Here is a 27,474-nt window from a genome sequence, read left to right as displayed (position 1 = left end):
ACATAAGAAAATTTGTAGACCATTATCAAGTCATAATTTAAATGCCAATGATTGAGCACAAACTTTATTATAGTTTTATTTAACTTTTTATAACTATAAAATTATCTTTTGAAGATTTTTTAAGTAAGTTTTTTTAACTTTTTTTTCATTTATAAAATAAATTTCATAATTTAGCATTTTATTTTTAACATATATTTTCATTTAAATTTATAAAAATAAATAATTATAAATATTCGTTAAAAAATATTAATAATAATTTATAATATGTCAAGTTATATAATTATATAAAATACAATAAATATATATATATATATTATATTGTGAAGAGAGGATAGGGAATAGAAATGAGAAATGATTAGGTGAGGGAATTTGGTGAGGGAATTTGATGAGGGAATGACGTGGCATAATTTTATTAGTTGAAAAAATCAAATAATTTCTCTATTTTCTCTCTTTCCTCCCACTTTTACATTTTCCAACCAATGAAGGTGATGCCACGTCATTCTCTCACCAAATTCCCTCACTACATTCCCTCACTCTATCACTCTCGTGCGATCTCATGCGCGGCCATCATGTTGTCGGGTCTGGGCTGCCTGCGGTTACAGAATTGCCCGCAGAAGCCCCCTTTACTCTCTCTCTATAAAAAAAACTTTCTGCATCATCACCGGCGCTGAGAGGAGAAGGAGATTGATGAGGGTGAGCAGTCTCACATTCTCATAACCGCTAGGGTAACAGATGTCATAATTTTATTGTTTGTAACACGTATAAAAGGAGATATACACACGTGTAATATGTGTGACTATAAAATATTTTTTATTTAAAATTAAAAATAAAATCAAGTTGCTAACTCAAATAAAAATAATACTTATTAATAATAATAATAATAATAATAATGATAATAATAAAATATCTATAATTCTTAATGAATATCCTTAATAAAATATTTTTATTTAATAATATTATTAAGAGAAATGATTGGGGAAGAGAATTTGGTGAGGGAATAAGAGAGGGATTGAAGTGAAATATGATTGGCTGAAAAAAATAAATAATTTCTCTATCTTCTCTCTTTCCTCTTACTTTACATTTTTCCAACCAATTAGATGATGCAAGTCATTCCCTCTCTCATTCTGTCCCTCAAATTCCCTCCTTCTATCACTCCTCTATTATTAATCCTGTTATATTGTTATTAACTTATTTATATTTTTTTAATAATTAAAATTATTAATATAATAGATTCATTTTTAATTACTTCTTTGACTAGATTAATAATTTTTTTCTCTAAAAATAAAAATATTATAATTTATTAATTATTTGATTAAAAATATATATTATATAAATCTCATTTCTATGTTCTCCCACTATAAATACGCTTATAAAAATCAAAACCTTCAAAACCCTAATCGACTTCTCTCCCCAAAACCCTAATTTCTCTATGCGGCTCATTCATTCTTCTTCTTTATCTTTTGTAAGTATATAATTGATTATTTCTTCTTCTTTATCTTTTGAAAGTATATTTTTGATTTTTGCAATTGTTATTGACATTTTTTGCTGTAGATCTGTAGATCTGGTTTAGTAGTCACTATTTAATTTTTTTTTAATTTGATATATTTGCAGATAATCATATTTCAATACATATCTGTCAATTTTGTCCACTTTCCTGGATGAACATCGATTATCAGGTCTTATATATCTTATATTTACTCTAATCTTATAGATCTAAAGTCTTATATATCTTATCCTTCCTCTAATCTTATAGATTCTCGTTTATTTTTTTATTTATTAAACTTTGATTTGTTGTTGACATTTTTGACTCTAGACCTTGTTTATTAGTCACTATTTAAATTTTTTTGATTTGATATATTTGTAGGATCTTGTTTATCTTCTTCTTTATCTTTTGAAAGTATATTTTTGATTTTTGCAATTGTTATTGACATTTTTTGCTTTAGATCTTGTTTATTAGTCACTATTTAAATCTTTTTTAATTTGATATATTTGCAGATAATCATATTTCAATACATATCTGTCAATTTTCTTGGATGAACATCTATTATCATTATCAGATCTTATATATCTCATCTTTATTCTAATCTTATAGATCTAAAGTCTTATATATCTTATCTTAGATTCTCGTTTATTTTTTTATTTATTAAACTTTGATTTGTTGTTGACATTTTTGACTCATTTGATTTATTTATATAATTGTTTGATATTGACTCTAGATCTTGTTTATTAGTCACTATTTAATTTTTTTTTGATTTGATATATTTGTAGGATCTTGTTTATTAGACATTATTTAAATTTTTTTGATTTGATAAATTTGCAGGTAAACATATTTTTGTCAATTTTCCTGGATGAACATGGATTATCCTGGATGAACATGGATTATCAGGTTTTATATATCTTATCCTTACTCTTACTTTAATCAGATATAAAGTCTTATTAATTTTTTTATTTATTAAACTTTGATTTGTTGTTGACTTTCCTAATTTATTATTTTATTTATTAATGAAGTTTTTCAAAATAATGAAATCATTATTCTATTACATGTATACTAAATTTTACTCTAAAAAGGTTATATTTTCATATTCTATTTTCTTCTTATCTTTCTTCTATTAAAATAAATTAAGATTAATATAAATAATACAAAATAAGTAATATATATTTATTATTGTTATTATATTTATGAATTTTGAATTTTCTAATGGGATATCTAATTGTTTGATATTGAGTTTTCAAGATTTTTTTATATTTATTTCAAAAATATTAAAGATTATTTGAGATTTGTTAAAAATATTATATTTTAAGTGATTTGATACTTATAATAATAATAAGATATAGAAAAAATTAAAAAAAAAACACACAATATAAAAAATTCAAAATATTTTGTTTACTGTTCAAAGTTTTACCTAACTTAATATATATATATATATATATATATATATATATTTATTTATTTGAATATAGAAAACTAACATGATTTTCGACGTTTACAAAATTATTAATTAAAAAAATATATTTATGTAGAAAGGGGTGGTAGTTAAAATAACTAAGATAATAAATATATACATATTTCATTGTCCTTAAAAGTAATGAAAATAATGTATATATTTTTATTTAAAGTCATTTAAAGTGGTATATAAGGCATTCAAATGAAATTTAGCATACATGACATTTTATCTTTTAAAAATATTGTAGTGTTATTTCAAATTTGTTTAAGATAAATAAGTGTAATGTTCTTATATATTTAAAATTTAATAAACATAGAGTATAAATATTTTAATATTTTGTTGATTAATTAACTAATTTGATAGATAAAATGGCTAACAAAGTGATAGAAACATGTTTGTAAAAATAAAATAAAAAAACATAAAATAACTCAATATCAAAAGGTACACATATGCATTAGTATCTTGACACACTCTCTCACAAATGTGTTATAGATCAAAATGTGAATCTCTCTTATAAGATTTTGAAAAACTATGGGAGAATATTAATTCCACGAAATAACAATTTAAAGATGTTGGAATGTATTGTTACATTGGGAGAAACAAGTTGGAGGTTTGATGGTGTACCATCTATCAAACCTCCAACTAGTCTCTCCCTCTGCAGCAGTTCATTCAAATGTTTTTGAAGTTATTATCATTGGCATAAATACCCTTCCATAGTTTTTTCATATCCTTAAAACGGGATTCATATCTTAGAGAGAAAATGTGTTATTTATCATAAGGTGAATCCCTCTTATAAGATTTTGAAAAATTCTGGGAGAATATTAATTCCACGAAACAACAATTTAAAGATGTTGGAATGTATTGTTACATTGGGAGAAACAAGTTGAAGGTTTGATGGTGTACCATCTATCAAACTTCCAACTAGTCTCTCCCTTTGCAGCAGTTCATTCCAATGTTTTTGAAGTTATTATCATTGGCATGAATACCCTTCCATAGGTTTTTCATATCCTTAAAGCGGGATTCATATCTTAAAGAGAAAATGTGTTATGGATCAAAAGGTGAATCCCTCTTATAAGATTTTGAAAAATTATGGGAGAATATTAATTCCACGGAACAACAATTTAAAGATGTTGGAATGTATTGTTACATTGGGACAAACAAGTTGGAGGTTTGATGGTGTACCATCTATCAAACCTCCAACTCGTTTCTCCCTCTGCAGCAGTTCATTCCAATGTTTTTAAAGTTATTTCTCATTGGCATGAATACCCTTCCATAGTTTTTTCATATCCTTAAAACGGGATTCATATCTTAAAGAGAAAATGTGTTAAGGATCAAAAGGTGAATCCCTCTTATAAGATTTTGTAAAACTATTGGAGAATATTAATTCCACGGAACAACAATTTAAAGATGTTGGAATGTATTGTTACATTGGGAGAAATAAGTTGGAGGTTTGATGGTGTACCTTCTATTAAACCTCCAACTAGTTCTCCCTCTGCAGCCATTCATTCCAATGTTTTTGAAGTTATTTCTCATTGGCATGAATACCCTTCCATAGTTTTTTCATATCCTTAAAACGGGATTCATATCTTAAAGAGAAAATTCTTAGCGAGTGTTCTAAAAGTCTTGATTTAATCCAGAAATGGAATGAGACGACGTAAAGGATAATGAGATTTAAAGGTCAAGAACTTGATTTTAAGAAAAATATATATGATTCTTAGTATGTATTTGTACTATTTATAAATGACAATATAATGTTATTTTATTCTTAATTTTATTTTTCAAGTTTAGTAGACAGGTTGATCGAGAAACTAAATATCTGGGTTAAATTTAGCTGTCAAGTGTATTTATAAGTTAGATCTTGTTGTCAAATTTCAACTTGTGCCACTCCTTATTAAACATATTAATTTGTAGAAAAATATTTCATATGGAAATAATAACATTTAAAGGCTGTTAACATGGATGGAAGAAAAGTAAGGTTGCTTTGATTCAAAGTTGAAGCATGTCAATGGACAATAGGATCTGTGGGCTTGACGATGACACTTTGGTATGATAATAGTGAAGCGCTATTTGAACGTGCCATTCAGGTTTAAGCTCTGTAACCTATCGCATATATATATGCTCTTTAGTTGTCCGCACTAGCTAGTGGTAGATCACTCATGGAAGAAACTATTTGTGGATGTTTAACGATCTTATAAGTTTTATTCTTTTGCAGAATTAGGCAAGAAACTTGTTGCGGTTATACACTTGTTTATTGCTTCAAAATCTCCATTATCATCTTTGTTGGATGTAAATTCAATTTCTTAACCTCAAAATGTTGCACTTGATATAAGCCGCTTCAGATCAGGAAAAAATCTAATAAACATCCATCATTACTAAACCAAACAAAATATCAGTTGTGAGTGACCTCTCAAGAGCTTCATCCACCGTTACTACTGTAATATAACTTGCAAGATCAGTCATATATTTCAGCATTTTTCGTATGTACAATCTTCAAATCTAATATAATACCAATCTCATGCCCGAGTTTAGCACCCATTTCTTGAGAAACTCTTTAACCAACACTCATTTCAGCTATACAATGTGTCTGAGTACAACCAATCTTTCCACACTTTGTGAAGGTTGTGTTGTTTTTTCTGACCTTGTTTCTCTACAATAATAAGTAGGTGATAGTCATTAACAACTTTAAGTAATTTTTTCTTGTATGAGGTAAATTTTAATTATTTTAGATTTTGTCATTTAATTTTAATGTATATTTTTTATATTAATTTATCATATTGGTATAAAAGTATTAATTCATATGATTATTTTTATTTATTTATTAATTAAAAAATAATATCTCTTTTTTTTCAATATATATTCTTTTAACATATTTGAATTTTAATTAAGAATAAATAATGGTGAACAATATATATATATATATATATATATATATATATATATAATAAAATCATAAATTATATAGAAAATATTATATATACATATTCTCTTTTTTATTGTTATTTTTATTATAAATAAAAAACTATATAATACAAAAATATATTTTTTTTTATTAACTAACCATAGTTATTTATATGTATATATATAAATAAAAGAGAATAAGAGATATAATAATTATATATATAAATATAAAAATTAATAATAAATAAATAAATATATATATATATATATATATATATATATATATATATATATATATATATATATATATATATATATATATATATAAAAAGAGAGAAACTAATAGTAAATAAATTAAAGAAAAAAAATATTATATCTATTCAAGAGGTTAAGTAATATTTTAAAAAGAAAAAATATTATTTTTATTTACAAGTTTGTGATAATTTTGGGGCAATGCATTTCCGTGTCATAACTCATTAGTAGAGATGATACCTTACCCGCCGAGTAGTGAAGTATCTATCTCCGAACCCGAATTTCATTATATTATCCGACTCCATCGGGTTTGGGAATCTATACTTCTATCATCATTCCCGATTCATCAGGTACCCGAACCCCGACATGTACCGTATTACCTGATTAAAAAACTTATTAGATTAGAAATATTGAAGAAAAAGAAAAATAACTCTAATAATTTTTAAATTAGTAATATAAAAATGTTAAAACTACAAATAAACCATTAGTTATTTATATATTTGTTATTGTCTTGAAAAAAAAAGTTAGAGAATGAATATGAAGAATTATGAGAGATAAACAATATTTTGTTATTAAAATAAAAATTGAAGTGGAGTTTGATGTATTTATGATGATATTTGGAATGGAGTGTCAATAAGATCAAATTAATTCTTATCAAATTAATTGAGGTATATTTAATGATATGTGTAATGATGTCGAATTTGAAAGTCATACAATAAACTATTAAAAACATTATTTTTAATATTAATATAGTCGAGTATTGGATTTGAGTTTCGAACTCTCCACATCCCTGACACTATACCCGATCGGGTACCATCTTTCCCTTTTCATGCCTGACTCCGAACCTAATTTAATATACTCAAACCTGATCATCGGATAACCACGAATATCGGGCATACGAGTTCCTATTACCATCCCTACCCAAAACCAAATATTTAATATTTGTTAGATTTATAAGAAATTAGATCTTGTTAACAAGTTTTCACATGCCACTTCGTAAAGAACATATAAATTTGTGAGTTTGAAAATAATACCGTTAAACATATAAATAAAAATGCTTTAAATGATATAATAGTTTATAATAAATAGGTAGAGGTTACGATCTTAAATCTGAATTCCGGCTGAGGTGAGCTTGACAGCTGTCTCACTTCCATGTTAACATGGATGGAAGGAATTCGTATTGAAGATGGACACATTTATCATCTGATCCCACTCAATTTCTGTTTAATTCGCAATGTGAGGTTGCTTTGATTCAAAATGGAATGATGTTAATGGGAGGTAAGATCTGGACTGTTCATTTGCGATTGATCTGTGGTCTTGGCGATGACACCTTGGTATGATAATAGTGAGGCGCTATTTGAACGAGACATTCAGGTTTGTTTAAGCTCTGTAACCTGTCGCATATACTCTTTAATTGTCAGCTCTAGCTCATGGTAGATCACCCATCTTGGAAGTAACTGTGCTGCTATACCAGAGCTGATAGCTAGGGGATGTTTAAGGGTCTTAAAAGTTCTATTCTTTTGCAGAATTAGGCAAGAAACCTGCAGCTGCGGCCTGCTCTAAAAGTCTCTCTAACTGGTCTGTTATATCTCTTGCATGCCTCATAGCAGCATTGAGTTGAATAGTTAGTTTCTTTCCATGAACTATAAACCTTAAACAATGCTATATGATCTCCAACATTTCCAATGTGGAAGTTCATCCGTGCATTGTCAGCATGAACCTGCTTGACCTTGTCCTTGGGTAGATAAAAAAATGATGGAATTCCCAACAGAAAGCATAGCCCGATTGAAATAATCTCATCTGAGCACTTATGTTTTTTCAGATGTTACAATCATCTTAGATAGCATTGGATCATGTGGAAATTCTGCCATATCTTCTACCCACTTTAGTTAACTTGCCCAATTTATTTAATGCACCCAAGGCAAATAGCAGCTCCAAGGCCTTCAGTAATGCTTCACATATATGATGGTGGATCCATGAAATTAAAATTCAAAAGATCATGGATGCCTAAACATTTGCAAGATTTGTGCGTTGTATTTCGATCTGGAACTGTATTATCTTCCAAATCGTGATAATAGTTGTAAGCTGTATACAATCAAAAACATTTTCCAGGTTCCAGGATTGACCAGCCCGTTGATTTGCTGATGCTTTTGAAATGGGTGTCACTTGCAATGACTCCATACCAATCCCTCTCGGGTTGTAAGACTTCATCTTCACAAATCCTGAGTCATTAACATTCTTGATTCCTTCAATAGGCGTTAGAGATGTTTCAGCTATGTTTGTGGCTAACACAACCTTACGAGCGCCTTCTGGAGTCGGTTCAAATATTTTAGCCTGCAACTCTGTCGGAAGATTTGCATATATCGGACATATGATAAGTTGAGGTATCTTACTTCCCAACCCCTTTGTTCGAACTTAAGTATCTCCTCATCTGTTTCAATCTCCTCTTGACCAGTGAGAAAAACCAATATATAATGATCTCCCAAACTGGCTGCGTAACATGTATCTGAAGAACTGTGACAATTGCTGCAGATAAGTAGTCAACTTCAGGCACATTTGTATAGTGTATCTCAACAAGATACATCCTCCCAGGAATGATAAAAATCGGGGCTGAATCAAAGTATTCACGAAACTTCTCAACATCAAGAGTTAAGGAGCTTCAGGTCAGGACGGAAGAAATCGAGTAACATCCACCATTACTAAACCAAATAAAATGTCAGTTGTGAGTGTCCTCTCATCATGAGCCTCATCCACCATTAATACTACTACACTATAACTTGTAAGATCAGTCATATATTTCAGCATTGTTTTTTCATATGTACAATCTTCAAATTGAATACCCAACCTCATGCCCGAGTTTAGCATCTCGAAGCTCTTCCAGTTTCTTCTGCTCCTTTTTCTTTCAGGTATTCTTTCCTTGAAACTTTTCTCAAAGTACCAATCCAATCTTCTTCCTTCCCTTCCTCTCTGATAGCCTGAGCTTTTTCGATGATGCAACATCTCGCACTCTATGGTGGCCGTGGCACTCTAACTCCTCTCTTTCTCGTTTTTCCTTTTCCCTTTCCTTCTCTGCCTCAGAATCATCACTTCCTTCTTAGAAAGTTTGTGTTTTGAATTGTCTCTCATGTTCTTCAACTTTCGCATCATCATTAGTTTTTTCCTGAACCGTTTAAGAAGCATGTACTCCTTTTGTCTACTAACCTGTAGCAGACTTGGGTTTTTCTTGCTTCTGGTAAAAACTTAAACCAGACTCTTTGCTTGGAATTTTTCAACAAATTATGATTGAGTTTGACTTAATGTTGAGGACAATCCAACCTCCACAAGTAAGCTACAAAATCAGAAGACGAAGATACCTTCTTGGATAGCCCAAATAACATAAAATGCATGGGATGGAGATAAAATAATGGTTTAGGTTGATGGTCCAATGGCTATGTACTATCTCGATCGGTTCTTAAACACAGCGATGCAGAACCACATAATTGACTTGAGCTAAACAAATTTATTAAAATAAATGACTTAAACTTGTGATAATTATATTAATTCATCGGGCGCACACGTGTATACGGTACCAATGGTCATTCTTAACGTTATTATAGACAATGTTAATGTTGTGCGGAATGCAAGAAAGTGATGGTGATAATTTATTGTCAAAGATAAAGATAAAACAGATTACGACTAATGAAAAAGAATTACAATTATCTAAAGTCAGAAAGAAAGAAAACGTAAAACACCTAACTTAATAAGCATAACTGTGGAATAAATGTAATGTAACTGAAATTATTAATTCCTATACTAAAGGCAAAACGTTACAAATCTCCACCTTGCCTTAGTATCACCCAACGAGAAAAGCCTTATCAGGCTACTTCCAACTGTCAACATTTAGCAAATCCAAACAATGAGTGAATTTGCTATGTGGGACCGGCTTCGTGAACATGTCAGCAGGATTATGATGTGTGTTGATCTTCTTCACTTTGATTCTCCTCTCAGTACGAAGAAAATGATAACGAACATCAATATGTTTGGTTCTATCATGATGCACTTGATCTTTGACAAACAAATAGCACTTAAGCTATCACAAAAAACAATTGCCTGCTCATGATGTATACTAATGTCACTGATTATTCCTTTCAACCATATACCCTCCTTGGCTGCTTCAGTTAGCGCCATATACTCAGCCTCGGTAGTGAACAATGTCACCGTCGACTGTAATGTTGCCTTCCAACTAACCACAGAGTCACCAAGGGTGTAAACATAATCAGTCATTGATCTTCTACCATCGATATATGCAGCATAATCTGAGTCCGAATAACCAGTTACAAGACACTAGTTATTACTCCCATAAATGAGACCAACATCGGATGTGCCTCTCAGATAGAGAAATATTCGCTTTACCGCTTGTCAGTGTTCCTTACCAGGTCAAGACATAAACCTGCTAACAACACTAACTAAATACACAATATCAGGTCTAGTGCATACCATGTCATACATTAAACTACCCACCGCACTAGCATACGGTACATTAGACATGTATAACTTCTCAGCTTCAGACTGGGGTGCGAATGTAGACAAATGATCAGTAACAGCTGCAGGAGTATTGAGAGTCTTTGCTGTACTCATCCCGAAACAAGATAACTTTTTCAAAATATAACTCTTCTTTCCTTTTGAAAATCCATTTGCACCCAATGACTCTTCTTCCCTTAGGTAAAGTAACCAGCTCTAATGTATTATTCTTGTGAAGTGATTCCATCTCCTCACACATGGCAGCAATACATTGCGCATAATCATCACCATTAACAGCTTCATTATAACTTACCATTTCTTCAGTATCATTCATAGAGGGACTGGTTGTCCTACTTCCAGGACCAGTTGAGATCTTTCTTCCCTTGATTGAATGAATTAACCTGTCAGGAGCTTTAATTTGCTTTCTAGGTCGTGTTGCAATGTCAGATTGACTTTCAGGTGCTCCAAATTGATAAACTTCCTTAGATGGCTTATCAGTATCGTGTGTCATGTCAGTTGTCCCTTGAACTGGAGCCACCTCAAGCTCCACATGTTTCTCGTTATTATTATTTTCTCCAGAAAGTGATGGCTTGATAGAGGAGTTAAGTATAAACTTCTCATTAAAGGTGACATCCCTGCTGAGGATTACTCTACCTTCAGAAGATGACCAGATTCTATATCCCTTGACTCCATCTCCATAGCCCATGAAGATACCCTGTTTTGCCCTTGGTTCTAACTTTCCTTCATTAACATGATAGTAAGATGTGCACCCAAAACCTTTCAAATGAGAATAATCAACGACGTTACCAGACCATACCTCGTAAGAGATTCTGTAATCAATTCCAGTGTGTGGTGCACGATTTATCAGATAGCAAGCTGTTAAGATAGCCTCGCTCAAATACTTTCCAGCCAATTCAGCATTAGAGAGCATGCTTCTAACTCTCTCTAACAGTGTTTGATTCACCCTTTCTGCAACATCATTCTGCTATGGTGTACCTCGGACAGTGTGATGTCTTGCAATCCCCATATTCCTGCAGAACTCATTAAACTCAGATGAACAGAATTCAAGTCCATTATCTGTTCGCAGCCTCTTAACCTTCTTTTTAGTGTGATTCTCCACCAGTGCCTTCTAATGTTTGAAGGTCTTAAATACCTCGCTCTTATGGCTTAGAAGATACAACCAAGTCATCCTTGAGTAATCATCTATGAATGTTACAAAATAGCTATAACCTCCTATACCTTCAACTTATGCAGGACCCTAGCAATTAGAGTGGATATAATCTAGTGTGCCCTTAGTTTTGTGAACTCCCTTACTTAACTTATATCGATGCTTTTTCCCGAAAATGCAGTGTTCACACAACTCAAGGTTGGTAACCTTGTGGCCAGATAGAAGATCTCGTTTGGACAGAATTTTCATCCCCCTCTCCCCCATATGTCCAAGTCGCATATGCCACAACTTGGTTACATCAGGGTGCCGATTCACAGATTTGGATGCGACCGCAGCGGAACCTGTCAGCATCTTACCTTGTAGTATATACAAGGTATTCTGTTTAATACCTTTCAGTATTATTATTTTTGAACCTTTACTGATGCACAATGTTTCTTCTTCACCGATAAACTTGAAACCTTTAGCATGTCGAACGTCAGTTAGGGTCCGTATCTTACCATCATCAGTCAGAATTTTGATAGTCCCAATATCCACCGTTTTACATATGGCATCATTTTCCATGACAACGTTTCCACCATCATAATCTTCTTAGGTATTGAACCATTCTTTGTTCGGACTCATATGATATGAACACCCTGAATCCAACACCCACGTATCAATAGGGTGTAGAGAAGCGTTAGCTACAAGGTCAATGTCCTCCTCCGAGTCGGTGTCTCTATCTTTATGTGCTATCGCAGCCGTAGAATATTTGCCCATTTTCTTAGGACAATTATTCTTCCAGTGACCAGGTTCTTTACAATAATTGCAGATGTCTTTAGCACTAGGGCCCTTAGCTTTGTATTCCTGATCCTTCTTCTTTCCAGACCCTTTGTAGTTGATTGTGCTGGCAATCAACCCAGATGCTTGACTGTCTACAATTTCACCGCTCGCCTTATGACGCAGTTCTCTAGTATGAAGTGCTGACCGAACTTCCTCTAGAGTTAAAGAGTCTTTACCCACAACAAACGATTGAACAAAATTTTCAAACGAGTTGGGTAAAGATACCAACAGAATTAATGCAGCATTTTCATCTTCGATCTTAACATCTATATTTCTTAATTCAAGTAATATAGTGTTTAACTTATGAAGATGTTCACGAAGAGACTTACCTTCAAGCATACGAAGACTGAACAGACGTTGCTTCAATAACAACTTGTTAGTTAGTGACTTTGTCATGTACAAAGCCTCTAACTTCAACCACAGACCGATTGCGGTATTTTCATCTGATACCTCAGTAATGACTTCATCAGCCAGATAGAGTAAAATTGTTGAGTGTGCCTTCTTTTCCAAGACCTCAAGGTCAGTAGTGATTTTACTAGAATTAGAGGAAGACTCCTTTGCAGGACCTGCAACTATCTTCGCCTTTTCCTTCGACAATGGTGCCCAGACGTCTTGTTGTTTAAGAAAGACTCGCATTTTGATCTGCCATAGACCAAAACTGTTTCGCCCTTTGAATTTTTCGATTTTCAGATTCATTGAAGACATTCTCTCGCTAGAAAACAAAAGTGATAATCTGATCGAATCTAACCCGCTCTGATACCAATTGTTGTGTTGAATGCAAGAAAGTGATGAGCAATGAAGTGTGAAAAAACAATGAAGAGAGATAATTTATTGTCAAAGATAAAGATAAAACAAATTACGATTAATGAAAAAGAATTACAACTATCTAAAGTTAGAAAGAAAGAAAACGTAAAACACATAACTTAATAAGCATAACTGTGGAATAAATATGATGTAACTGAAATTATTAATTTCTATACTAAAGGAAAAACGTTACCGTTAAAATAAAAGAATAAAAATCATTTCCCGATCAAGAATAGAGGTACAAACCGAATAATGAACTGTTTGCAATTTTCTGAATAGACTAGCGGCCGATGATCAAATTGCCGACACTAGAGAACTTGCGTCAAATCATTTGTTTTATTACGTAACAAAGTCATGATTTGTATCTCCCCGATTCGTTTGAAATGATGTATTAAAGACTCTACAATTAAAAAAATGATAACAAAGTTTTTTGGTTTTCATCTTTTAGTTAATAAGTGTATTTAAAATCTTGTAATATTCTAAATATTTTTTTTTTTTAAATTTGACCTCTTATCTATATATATAATAATCCTTAATTTTTTAAGTGTTGGAATTGCCGCGCACGTGGAGTAAATAGATAATTGAGTATATCATAAGTTTTGAATTTGTAAACTCACCATATAAGTTTAACCTTTTAATCAACTAAGCTAATATCACTTTATATTTTAAAATTAATTTTAAAATTGATGAACACATAACATTTTTAATAATATAACTTCATCATTTTAAAAAATTAAACTAATAATATTTTAAATTTGTTTATATAATTTATTATATATATATATATATATAATATTATATATATATATAATTGTTAGTCATATCAATTATATATACATACATAAATTTATATAAAAAAATTAAGATTCTTAAGTGATGTAATGATTAAATGTTCATTCTACTCGATAAATATCGAGGATTTAAATCTCACCCAGTGCAAATTTATAATAATTATAAAAAGATTAAGGAATATGTTGGTTGATTCACGGAAGTAAGAAATGAGTGATAAAAAGGAGATAATTAGGTAATATAAAATATGTTGACTAATAAAAATGTCTTGATAAGTGGGTTAAAATAAGTTTGTTGGTTGACTGAAAGCAAAAAAGAAATGATTGATTAATAAGGAATATGTTGTTTATGGACAGAAATGAGTTAGTTTTACATTTTATTTTTAAAATATAAAAATGTACAAAAACCTCTCTAATAATTAGAATGATACACTAAAAATACATTCTTAATCACAACAAATTCTTTACTAATCTTTCTAACTTATATTAATTATTAATTATATTAGTTAATAAATACAATATATATATATATATATATATATATATATTTAATTATATAATTTAATATAATAACTATTAAATAAAAATAATTAAAATAAATACTAATTTTTAATAATTTATATATTAAATTATAATATTTAAAGTAATATATATATATATATATATATATATATATATATATATATATATATATATATATATATATCAATTCTTCAACAAATTCTATATTAATCTTTCCAACTTATATTAATTATTAATTATATTAATTAATAAATACAAAATATATATTTAATTATATAATTTAATATAATAACTATTAAATAAAAATAATTAAAATAAATACTAATTTTTAATAATTTATATATTAAATTATAATATTTAAGGTAATATATATATATATATATATATATATATATATATATATATATATCAATTCTTCATTTCTTTTATTTTATAATTAATTTAAAGTGGTCATATTTTTATTGTAGGATGTTTTTCGACTTATAAGTAGAGAAAAATAGAAGTCTAATATAACTTTATAATATTATAATAATTTTATTTAATTTAAAAGGTTTAAATTGATATATATATTTTTTTTAATTTTGCTATTGTAGTGTGTTTAATTTTTTATTTTTTAAATAAATTTAATAATTTAGTTCATTATTTTAAATATATTTTTACTTAAATATGTAGAAATAAGTTAGTATGAATATAAGTTATACAAAACATTTATGTTAAATGATTAATTAAGTTTTAGACTTTATATAATAAAGATATTAAATTATATTAAATTAAAATGTGAAAAGAGAATAGCTAATATGTTCTGATGAGAGATGTTGACCGAATAAAAATGCATTCAAATTAATTATTACACATGTCGCAATTTTATGGCTTGGAAGGGGTGCTGTAACACGTATTAAATGAGAGATATATGTATTGTTATTAAAATATTTTTATTTAAAATAAAAAAGAAAGTCATAATTAACTCAATTAAAAATAATTTTACATAATAATAATAATAATAAAACTAAAATTCTATAATTCTCTAAGAAAAATGTCTTTAAAATTATTAAACTTCCTATATATATATATATATATATATATATATATATATATATATATATATATATATATATGATTAATACTATAATATAGTAACTATATTCACGAATAAATATATGCTTTTCTTATAATAATTAAATATAATTAATTTGATATTCCTATATTATTATAAAATGATTTTTAATTTTTAATAATTAAACATATTTTTAAGACTTTTAATTACTATTAAGTTATTTATAATATTTTTCTCTAAAAATATAAATATAATTAAAAACAAATAATTATATAAGTCTCACTTCTATGTCATCTCGCTCTATAAATCTATAAATACGCTTATAAAACCTCAAGAGTGAGTTTGATGAGAGAGAATAAAAATTGGAATTGGAATTGGAATTGGAATTGGAATTGGAATTGGAATTGGAATTGGAATTGGAATTGGAATTGGAATTGGAATTGGAATTGGAATTGGAATTGGAATTGGAATTGGAATTGGAATTGGAATTGGAATTAGAATTGGAATTGGAATTGGAATTGGAATTGGAATTAAAATTGGAATTGAAATTGAAATTGAAATTCTAATTACATGAGAATTGACATTAAATTAGAATTCAATTCCTATGTTTGAGAAAATTATGGAATTGTAATTTAATTCAAATTCCTATATTTGGGAAATGATAGAATTGTAATTCAATTCAAACTCATATGTTTGTAAAATAAAATATCGATTCAAAATGTTAACTTCTTAAATGTATTTCACGTTTTTGGCACATTTAATACGTTTTTGACATGTTTAACACATTTAACACGTTTTTGACATATTTAACATTTTTAACATATTTAACACGTTTTGGCACGTTTAAACACGTTTTTGACATATTTAACACGTTTTCACACTTAAAAACATTTTCACACGTTTAACATGTTTTTCACATTTTTGGTATGTTTAACACGTTTTTGACATTTTTAATACGTTTAACATTTTTTCACACGTTTTGACAAGTTTAACACGTTTTTCACGTTTTGGCACGTTTTTGACATGTTTAACACATTTAACATGTTTAGCACATTTTTCACATGTTTAGCACATTTTTCACATGTTTAACATGTTTTTCACACATCTAACATGTTTTTCCACGTTTTGGCACGTTTTTGGCATTTTAACACGTTTTCAAACGTTTTACATATTTTTGGCACGTTTACACGTTTTCACGTTTTTGCACATTTAACACGTTTTTACGTTTTGACACGTTTAACACGTTTTGACTCATTTAATACGTTTTTGGCACGTTTAACATATTTGACAAGTTTTAACATGTTTTTGGCACGTTTAACACATTTTGGCACATTTAAAACGTCTTGGCACGTTTAACAAGTTTTGACATGTTTAACGGTACATTTAACACGTTTTTGACATGTTTAATGTGACGTTTAACATGCTCTTAGTACGTTGATTTTCATTACAGTCGAACACATTTTTGGCACGTTTAACACGTTTTTGACATATATAACACATTTTTGATATGTTTAAGACGTTCAACATGTTTTTTACACGTTTAACACGTTTTCACGTTTTTGGCACGTTTAAACACGCTTTTGACATGTTTAACACATTTTTACATTTAAAACACATTTTCAAACGTTTAATATGTTTTTCACATTTTTGGCACATTTAACACATTTTTAACATTTTTAACATTTTTTAATACATTTAACATGTTTTTCACACGTTTTGATAAGTTTGACACATTTTTATGTTATTGGCATGTTTAACACATTTTTGACATGTTTAACACGTTTAACATGTTTTTCACATGTTTGACACGTTTTTACACATTTTGGAATGTTTAACACATTTTTAACATGATAACATGTTTAACACATTTTTGGTACGTTTAACATATTTTGACAAGTTTAACACAAATTTTGGCACGTTTAACACGTTTTGTATGCTTTTGGCATGTTTAACACTTTTTGGTATATTTAACACGTTTAAACATGTCATAAGTGTGTTAAACGGGCCAAAACATAATAAACATGTCAAAATGTGGTAAATGTGCCAAAATTTATCAAATGTGTTAAACATACCAAAAATGTGTTAAACATACCAAAACGCATTAAACGTGCCAAAAACGTGAAAACGTGTTAAACGTGTCGAAAACATATTTAACGTGCCAAGGAGATGATAAACGTGTTTAATGTGTTAAAAACGTGTTAAACGTGTCAAAAATGTGCAAACGTGTTTAACGTGTCAAAAATGTGAAAACGTGTTAGACGTATCAAAAATGTGTTAAACGTGCCAAATAAGCGAAACACTTGTTAAGCATTCTAAAACATGAAAAACGTGTGAAAAACGTGTTAGACGTATCAAAAATGTGTTAAACGTGCCAAATAAGCGAAACACTTGTTAAGCATTCTAAAACATGAAAAACGTGTGAAAAACGTGAAAAATGTGTTAAACGTGTTAAACATGTCAAAAACGTGTTAAATGTATTAAAAATGTGTCAAACGTGTCAAAAACGTAAAAAAACATGTGAAACGTGTCAACAACGTGTTAAACGTGCCAAAAACATGATAAATGTGTTTAATGTGTTAAAAATGTTTTAAACGTGTTAAAAAAATGAAAACGTGTTAAACATGCCAAATATGTGAAAAACTTGTTAAATGTGCCAAAACATAGAAAACGTGTTAAACGTGTCAAAAATGTGGTGAAAGTGTCAAAAACATAAAAAAATATGTTAAACGTACTTGCCAAAAACATGATAAATGTGTTTAATGTGTTAAAAACGTATTAAACGTGTCAAAAACGTGAAAACGTGTCAAAAACGTATCAAAAACGTGTTAAACGTGCCAAATATGTGAAAAACTTATTAAACGTGCCAAAATTTGAAAAAACGTGTTAAACGTGTAAAAAACGTGTCAAAATGTGAAAATCTTGTTAAACGTGTTCAGGACCGACCTTGAGAATTTGGGGCCCTAGACAAATTTAAATTTTGGGGCCCCTAAAATAATAAATAACTTTTTTTTTTTTTTAATTTTAATAATATAAAATGAGATATAAATAATTAATATACTATAATACGGAGAAAGGAGATAAAAAAATTATTTTTATAATATATATTTAATATTAAAGAAGAAAAAAAGGAAAAGTTAATATTAATAATATAATATTATTAAATATTAAAAAATGGGGGCCCTATAAAATTGGGGAACCCTAAGCAACTGCATAGGTTGCCTTATCCCAGGGTCGGCCCTGAACGTGTCAAGGACATGAAAAACGTGTTAAATGTATCAAAAACGTGTTAAACGTGCCAAAAACGTGTTAAACGTGTCAAAAATATGAAATATGTTAAACGTGTGAAAAACGTGTTAAATGTGTGGAAAACATGTTAAACGTGTAAAAACGTGTTAAACGTGACATAAACGTGATAAACGTGTTAAACGTGACATAAACGTGATAAACGTGTTTAATGTGTGAAAATCGTGTTAAACATTTCAAAAACGTAAAAACGTGTTAATTTGAAATTATAATTCCGACCTAAAAATATTGGAATTGAGAACTATCAAATTACACTATATTGAATTCCATTGAAATTCTATTTCCATTGTAATTCTAATTCCATTGAAATTCTAATTCCAATTCCAATTCTTAATATTAAAGTGTCTAATAAACATAAGAATTGAAATTGGACCCTCCAATGTCAATTCCAAGGTTACCAAACATACCCTAATAGAATTTTCAGCTGAATTCTTCAAATCTCTCACTTTATTCTTTTTATTTTCTCTTTTTGGTTGCAAGTAAAGTTATTGATGATTTTTGTGATTGTTATTGGGCTTTTGCCTGTTTGAATTTGTTTCTTTTTCACATTTATAATCTTCACTCTTTTGATTTGATATATTGGTAGATAATTGTATTTGAATGCATATCTCTTCTAATTTTTTAGAAAAGTTTTTATTGTCAGTTTTCCTTAATGCATGTGTGACCTATCAGGTTTTATATATCTTATTATTACTTTAATTTTACCAAGCTGAAGTCAAATTGTTTATTTTCTGATTTATTAAACTTTTGTTTGTTGTTGATTTTCCTTGTTTATTATTTGATTTATTAATGAAGTTTTTCAAAATATTGTAATCATTAACCTATTACATATATTCCAAATTTTACTACATTTGAAAAGTTAAATTTTCAGATTCTCTATACTTCCTTAGCTCTCTTCCATTAAACCTAAATGAAAAAACCCTAAATGTATGATTAGTTAAAATAAATTAAGATTAATATATATTATAATACAAAATATATAATTAATATTATTATCATGTATTGAAATTTAAGTGGTAAAATTTATTTTATGAATGAGTAATATATATATATATATATATATATATATATATATATATATATATATATATATAATTTTTATTTTTTGTATGAATTTTGCATTTACTAATTACTAATGAATTCAGCATGTATTATGTTTTATCTTTAAAAAAATATTTGTTATTTATTTGAAATTTTTTTAAAGATAATTATTTTAATGTTCTTATTTAAATTTAATAATAAATAAAGTAAAAATATTTTGATCCGCTCATCAATCTTATGTCTTACTGATTCATTCATTCATACACTACATTTGTTCTTGCATGTCGATAGAAACTGTTCAACAAATATATCTTCATTGGAGAAGATATTAGCCATTTCTAAACTGATCATAACTTTTAAGAGAAGCAAAAAACTTCAATCATACATTAATAAATGTGATGAACTTAAGAGCTGCTATGAACTTGAGAGAGCAAATTAGGAATTTGAGAACGGAAGTTTTACAAATAAAAAGTGATAGCTCCTACAGTGCTACCTCTGCTATCTTTATTTAATATAAAAGAAATACAGTCCTTAAAATTTTATAATGTTTACAATTAGTCCTTCTATAATAAAAACAATATTAATTAATCTAAGATTTCCTCCTCAAGATGAAGATCTCTTAGATTCATCTTGTCTCTAAGTGAATAGAATGCGGTATGTTCCAACATTTGTATACAAATATCTTCCTTTTGAACTTTTGAGTACACATGTTGTGGAAGAACGAACCCTTGTTTAAATTGGTCTTAAATGAGATGACAATCTATATCCAAGTGCTTGGTTCATTCTTGAAAGACTACGTTTTCGGCGATATGAATCGCTTCTTGATTGTCATAGTGTAACGTAATTGGTAGTTGTACTAGAATCTGCAAGTCTTTGAGTAAGGAAATCCACTTAAGTTCGCAAACAGTGGTTTCTATGCTACAATATTCTGTCTCCGTCGAAGATCTAGAAACTGTGTTTTGTTTTTTTAATTTTCCAGGAGATTAATGCATCACCATATTTGATACAATATCCTGTAAGTGATCGTCGACTATATGTGCATGTCTCCCAATCTGCATCTGAAAAACTCTCAAGTAACTTGTCAGAATTACTAGGATAAAATAACCTCAAAGAAGGTGTCCCTTTCAGGTATCTCACTACTTGAAGGGTTGCTTCCCAAATGTATTTCCAATGGCTCATGCATGAATTGGCTTAGCTGTTAAACGCTAAAGTCAATGTCGTGTCGTGTAAAATTTAAATATATTAATCTTTCGACAAGTCTTTTGAACTTTTCTAGTTTAGTCAAAGTAGGACTTGGACCGATAGCTGGTTTACAACCAGTTAAACCTGTATCAGTCATGATATCTAAAATATATTTTCGTTGATTAACATATATCCCAAACTTTTTTTTATGTATTTCCAGTCCTAAAAAATATTTTGCATTGAATTTAGAATTCTCAAAATGTCTTATTGATTTTAATTTTCTACAACCTGTGTATGACAATTGCCTATTTACTTTAAAGACTAATAAATCCTTTGTTGCATTACTGATGTATGTAGATGATATCTTAATTATTGGAAATAATTTAGACAAAATTAATTTGATAAAATAATATCTTAATAGGAAATTTTCTATTAAAGACTTGGGCATTTAGACCATGTAAACTCTTTTTAAGTTTAAAACATGGTTTGGAGATGTATCCTTATAACCTTCCGGTGGAATCATAAATACATCCTCTTCAATGTCACCATGAAGGAATGCATTGTTAACATCAAATTGCTGCAAAATCCAATTATTAGCAGCATCTAAAGAAAAAGATAATCTGACTATTACCGTTTTGGCTACCGGGGAGAAGCTACTGTGAAAATCAATCACATCTACTTAATTGTAACCCTTTGCAACCAAACGCACTTTGTATTTTGAAACTGAACAATTTGAATTTAATTTTGTTTTGTAAATCCATCGACATCCGATTGTTTTTTTACCTTTTGGAAGTTGATTTAAAATCCAAGTTTCATTTTTTAAGAGCAAAAAGCTCTTCTTCCATAGCTTGTTTCCAGTGAGATAATTTTGAAACTTCTTTATATGAATGTGGTTCTTTAACCATATAAATATTTCCTAAGAACTCTAAATATTCATCATCACACTTAGATTCATATGGATAAATATTAGGAGTATACAATGTTCTATCATTTTCAGATAATTTTGAAGTAGTATTCACAACATAATCATTTAATCAAATAGAGGGATTTCTTTGTCTTGTGTCCCCTTTTTCCTCGTCATGTAAAACAGAAGTTTCAGTAATAACTGGTATTTCTGAAAAATCTGTATTTTGTAGAACTGGATTTTTATTTGGTAAAACAATATTTTCAACAGATTGATCTGTTTCATCATTTTCTATTTCTGTTTCTGATTCTTCCAAGATTTCAGAAGTTTCATCAAATACATGAGAATAATTTTTTATTTTCTTTGTTGTATTTTCAGTTTTGAAATAGGGAAAAATGTTTTCATGAAAAATAATATCTCTTGAAACAACAATCACTTGTTTCTTTAAATCAAAAACTCTGTATCCCTTTTGATTAGAGTGATATCCAATAAAGACACATTTTAAACCTCTTGGTTCAAATTTTGTTTTGTATGGAACATTTTTTTTGATATAACAAAGACATCCAAATACTCTAAGATTAGAATAATCTATTTTTTGTTTAAATAGTTTGTGAAAAGGATTATCCCATTCTGGTGTTTTAGAAGGAATTCGGTTAATGATATGGGTGACCATTAAAATTGAAAAGGGCCAAAAAACTTGTGGCATTTTAGCTTGAAAAAGAATTGATCGAGCCACTTATAAAAGGTATTGGTGTTTGCGTTCAACTACCCCATTTTGTTGAGGTGTATAAACACACATTTTTTGGTGTAAAATCCCATTTTTCCTTAAATTTTTTTGACATACATGATTAACGAACTCATTTCCATTATTTGTTCTAATAAATTTAATGAGAAGATTGAATTGAGTTTTAATCATGGAATGGAAATCAATAAAAGTTTGAGTAACATGATTTCTTAGTTTGATCGTTCATGTGAGACTGAACTTTTCTATGTCTTTCAATGCTAAGTAACATAGCATACACTCAATTAAGACTTAGCTTAGGATCCCTAAGAAGAATTTATTGTCTCGCATTATCGTAATATTCATTCAAACCCTTAAGGACTAAGTAATATTATTTTTCATGTCTAATTGTATAACTAGTTTTGTCATTCTGCAACAACAATCATGTTGGGTCAAATTATTTTGACTAAATGTCAAAGTAGATTGACTATTGGTATTTTGATGATGAATGGATATAAAACTTAATATATGCGTCTAATTGTCTTTGGTGCAGGTGTATCGTAATCAAACTTTATTAGACGTGGTTTTAATGAGGTTCATTAGACCGATTTGGCATTAGATGCACAGAGTTAGACGTGTAGTCTAACACACGGAGTTAGACGTTCAGTCTAACACACTAAGTTAGACGTGCAGTCTAACTTGTGGAGTTAGACGTGCAGTCTAACACATGGAGTTAGACGTGAAGTCTAACTAGCGGAGTTAGACGTGCAATCTAACACACAGAGTTAGATGTGCAGTCTAACTAGTTGAATTAGACGTAGAGTCTAATGGAAAGAGAAAGTTAGACGTGCATTCTAACTCCTTCAGACTAGTCTGAAGGGAACCGTAATTAGACGTGGAGTCTAATGGAATGTGAAAGTTAGACGTGCAGTCTAACTCCTTCAGATTAGTCTGAAGGGAACCGTAATTAGACGTGGAGTCTAATGGAATGTGAAAGTTAGACGTGCAGTCTAATTCCTTCAGATTAGTCTGAAGGGAATCGTAATTATACGTGGAGTCTAATGGAATGTGAAAGTTAGACGTGCAGTCTAACTTCTTCAGATTAGTCTGAAGTAAACTGTAATTAGACGTGAAGTCTAATCCCATTAGACCAGATGGTCTAATGGATCCTGTTAATAGACGGGGACGTCTGATTTCATTAGACGATGTCGTCTAATTGAAATACGTCTAATGCCATGCTTAAGAAGTTACTTAAAGCTAACACCCGCCTACCCACATGCTCTAGTTGTACGCTACTCCTACTCCACTTTCCAGTGAAGATTAGTACGACAGCCTGCTGCAACCAATCAACCAATGCCATGTAAGCGAATATCCTTCACACTACTTGTTTTGCAGGTACATCTCTGAAGAATATTTGGCGCACTACCAATTGTGTATAGCCACGATCCTTGTATTCAGAGTCTGTTGTGTACTATGGAGGCGTTCCAATGGAAGCTCGCCACGTGTTATTATGAAGATTCGACCGTTAGTTAATGCTCCTTATTTAAAGAATCTCAAGGACAACGGACGAACTGCCAGACAATTAATCGATCAATTGATACTAAGAATATTCTATCGAAACTGTTAGTTGCTTTCTTGATTTATTGTGTGTTAATCAAGAGAGAGTTAGAATCAAAGCATCGTTTTAGCTGAGTGATATTCTTCATCATATTGTAAGTTGAACAAAGTCTGTTCTATTCAATAGTGAGCTATTCGTGCAAACTATATTTGATTCAAAGCATATTATAGTGAATCCTTCCGGTGGTTGAAAGAAGGGGTGACGTAGAAGAGTTTGCTCCGAACATCCATAAACAAACTGATGTGTTGTTCCTTTTTTCATCTTTTCATTCTTGGTTCCCAGCTTCAAACTTATGTAAATATTTCCACACTTGATTCTGTTTCACGTGTTTACAAGGGTTTGCGTAGAATAGAAAGTGATTTAAATCCTTAACAAGATTTTTATCAAATCGTTTTCCCTAAGCCTTCATCAATAGCCTTACCCCCGCCTCTATTGATTAAGCCGATCCTATCAAATCTGTTCTTGGTTCGTAATCGCAACTCGATAACGGTTCTAAAAATATTTTTCAAGTGTAAGAGTACCTTGTCGTAGATTGTTTATCGCCTTTTGAAGTTGGAATATTTGTGGGCCATTATTTTCTTAATACCGTGCTTTGATATCAACCCACAAATCAAGTGATGTAGTAGTTTGTAAGTAGTTGGCTTTTATCTCTTCTAAAATTGTATTCAAGATCCATGATCGAACTAACATACTCACTTTTTTCTATCGATTGAACTTAGTTACTTCTGTTGGAGTAATACATGACCCATCTCCGAACCCTAATTTTGATTTTGCTTTTGCTTCTGTTTCTAGGGCTAAACGAATACAACTACTCTATCTGATATAGTTCACTCCGTTGAATATTGTCGTGCATATGATCCTCCCTAGATTATTTGAGTTCCAAATAGTAAAAAGATCGTTATCGTACCATTTCTTGCCGGCCATTGTTTTACTGCGTTGAACACCTTCTGTACTCGAAGAACTTACTGAAGAATCTGATGAAGATATCAAAGATTCAAAATCACTTTCTTCTTTATATTCTAATTCTCCTGAATCTTCACAATCTTCTTGCTCTGATACCATATGAGCTTGAGAGAACAAATTAGGGATTTAAGACCAAAAATTTTATAAATGAAAAGTGATAGCTCATACAACGCTATCTCTACTATTTTTATTTATTATAAAAGAAATATAGTCCTTAAACTTTTATAATGTTTACAATTAGTCCTTCTATAATAAAAACAATATTAATTAATCTAAGAGTTGCATCTAGATTCATTGGAGAAGACAATGCTCTTTGTTTAAGGTCCAATGATTTTTTATTCTTCTCAAATTCTCAATTGGAGAAGCTTCTCTAAGTTGGAGGTTTGATGGTACTATATGGAAGGCACGCCCAATATTTGAATCCTTAAGTAGAAGTTGAAAGAATTTGAGAACACTCAAGAATATTAAAAACTTACGCAAGTGAAACTTGATGGGAAAGCAAAAGAAATTGAGCAGACTAAGAGATTTTTATAAGTTTATAACAACGTGTTAAAGGAAGTTAAAGTAGAAATGAATCATTTTCATGAACAAAGGAGGGATTGAGTTAAAAGAGCAACAATTGATTAATTGTCCAGCTGCACAGAGGAAGCGTGCCATGATTTGATGTTTGTACTATTTGATAAATGACAGTATATATATAATGTTCTTTTATTCTAGAACTTATTGATCCTCTTTTTTTTTTTTCTGTGTATGACAGGTTACGAAGAACTTTGGTATGTTGAAGCACAAAACAAGGCTTTAAATGGTAGAATAGAAGTTACATGTGTCGTGTATTACAATCTTCAATTTGAATTCACGCTTAGTGAGATTGAGAGCGGTCTTGAAGAGTTTTCGAAACAAAGAATATCAGAAAACAATGACATCTTGAATCACTTCTCTGCTAATATGGATGGAAAGAGTTCTGATTAAAGATGGTAATCCACCACAAATTTATCATCCGATCCCACTCAATTTTTGTTTGACTGTAATGTAAGGTTGGTTTGACTGTAATGTAAGGTTGTTTTGATTCAAAGTTGAGACATATTCTAGCTGGATGTATTTTTGTTGTACATGTTCCCGGATAAAGTGATGTCTTATGTCGATGTGTTTTGTTCTTGAGTACAACACCGAATTGTATGTGATGGCTATCGCGCTGGTATTGTCACAAAAGATCAGAAATTCCTCAGCCGTTACTCCGAAATCTTTCAGTTGCTGTTGGATCCAGAGGAGTTGAGTGCAGCAGCTTCCGGGTGCTAGGTACTCTGCCTCTACGGTTGAAGTTGCAATTGAGGTTTATTTCTTACTGTGCTAGGAAACCAGCTGGTCTCCCAAGAATTGTGTGACGGGCTCAGTCTTTTCACTGACGATCCGGGCGGCACTAGTTACGATCTTCGCAAGAACGAGTAACTAGTCAGCCTTACTCGACGCAACACTCGACGTTTAGTAGAATTGACACAAGAATTCTAGAGAGAGAGTAACTCTTACAAAGAAAAGTATTATATTACACGAATACTTGGTGATTTATAATGTAATACCTCACATGTATTTATAGGACTAATTCTAGATATTACATTAATGACACACTAATTTAGGGCATTCCTTATAAGTGTCAATCAGTGATGCACTAATTTAGGGATTCTTTCTAATTGCCAATCAGTGATGAACTAATCAAGGACATTCCTTTTAAGTATCAATTAGTGATGCGATAATCAAGGACATGTATTCCAGCTAGAATATTCCTTGCGTTGGGCTTAAGCGGGCTTAAGCCTCCTCCTCTTGTTGGGCCAGGAATATTGGGTCGTGACATTCTCCTTAAGCCTCCTCTTCCTGGGCCAGGAAGATTGGACTGTGACAATTAGCATGTACCGTTGGTACTTTTTCGGTCTATCTTGCAGCCTGCATAGTCTGCATTAGAATAACTTATTAGATTGAAATTGGAATCTTTCACATACC

At 30.0% G+C, this 27,474-nt stretch overlaps 1 pseudogene; it reads right to left on the bottom strand.

The window, feature by feature from the left end:
* Window positions 1-4,931: 4,931 nt before the first annotated feature.
* LOC124934966 lies at window positions 4,932-11,526 on the bottom strand (annotated as a pseudogene).
* Between the last annotated feature and the right edge of the window lie 15,948 nt (window positions 11,527-27,474).

This window comes from Impatiens glandulifera, chromosome 4 (genome assembly GCF_907164915.1).
Source record: "Impatiens glandulifera chromosome 4, dImpGla2.1, whole genome shotgun sequence".
Taxonomy (NCBI): domain Eukaryota; kingdom Viridiplantae; phylum Streptophyta; class Magnoliopsida; order Ericales; family Balsaminaceae; genus Impatiens; species Impatiens glandulifera.
The sequence above is the reverse complement of the archived record's forward strand: the minus strand, read 5'-3'. Positions and strand labels throughout refer to the sequence as shown.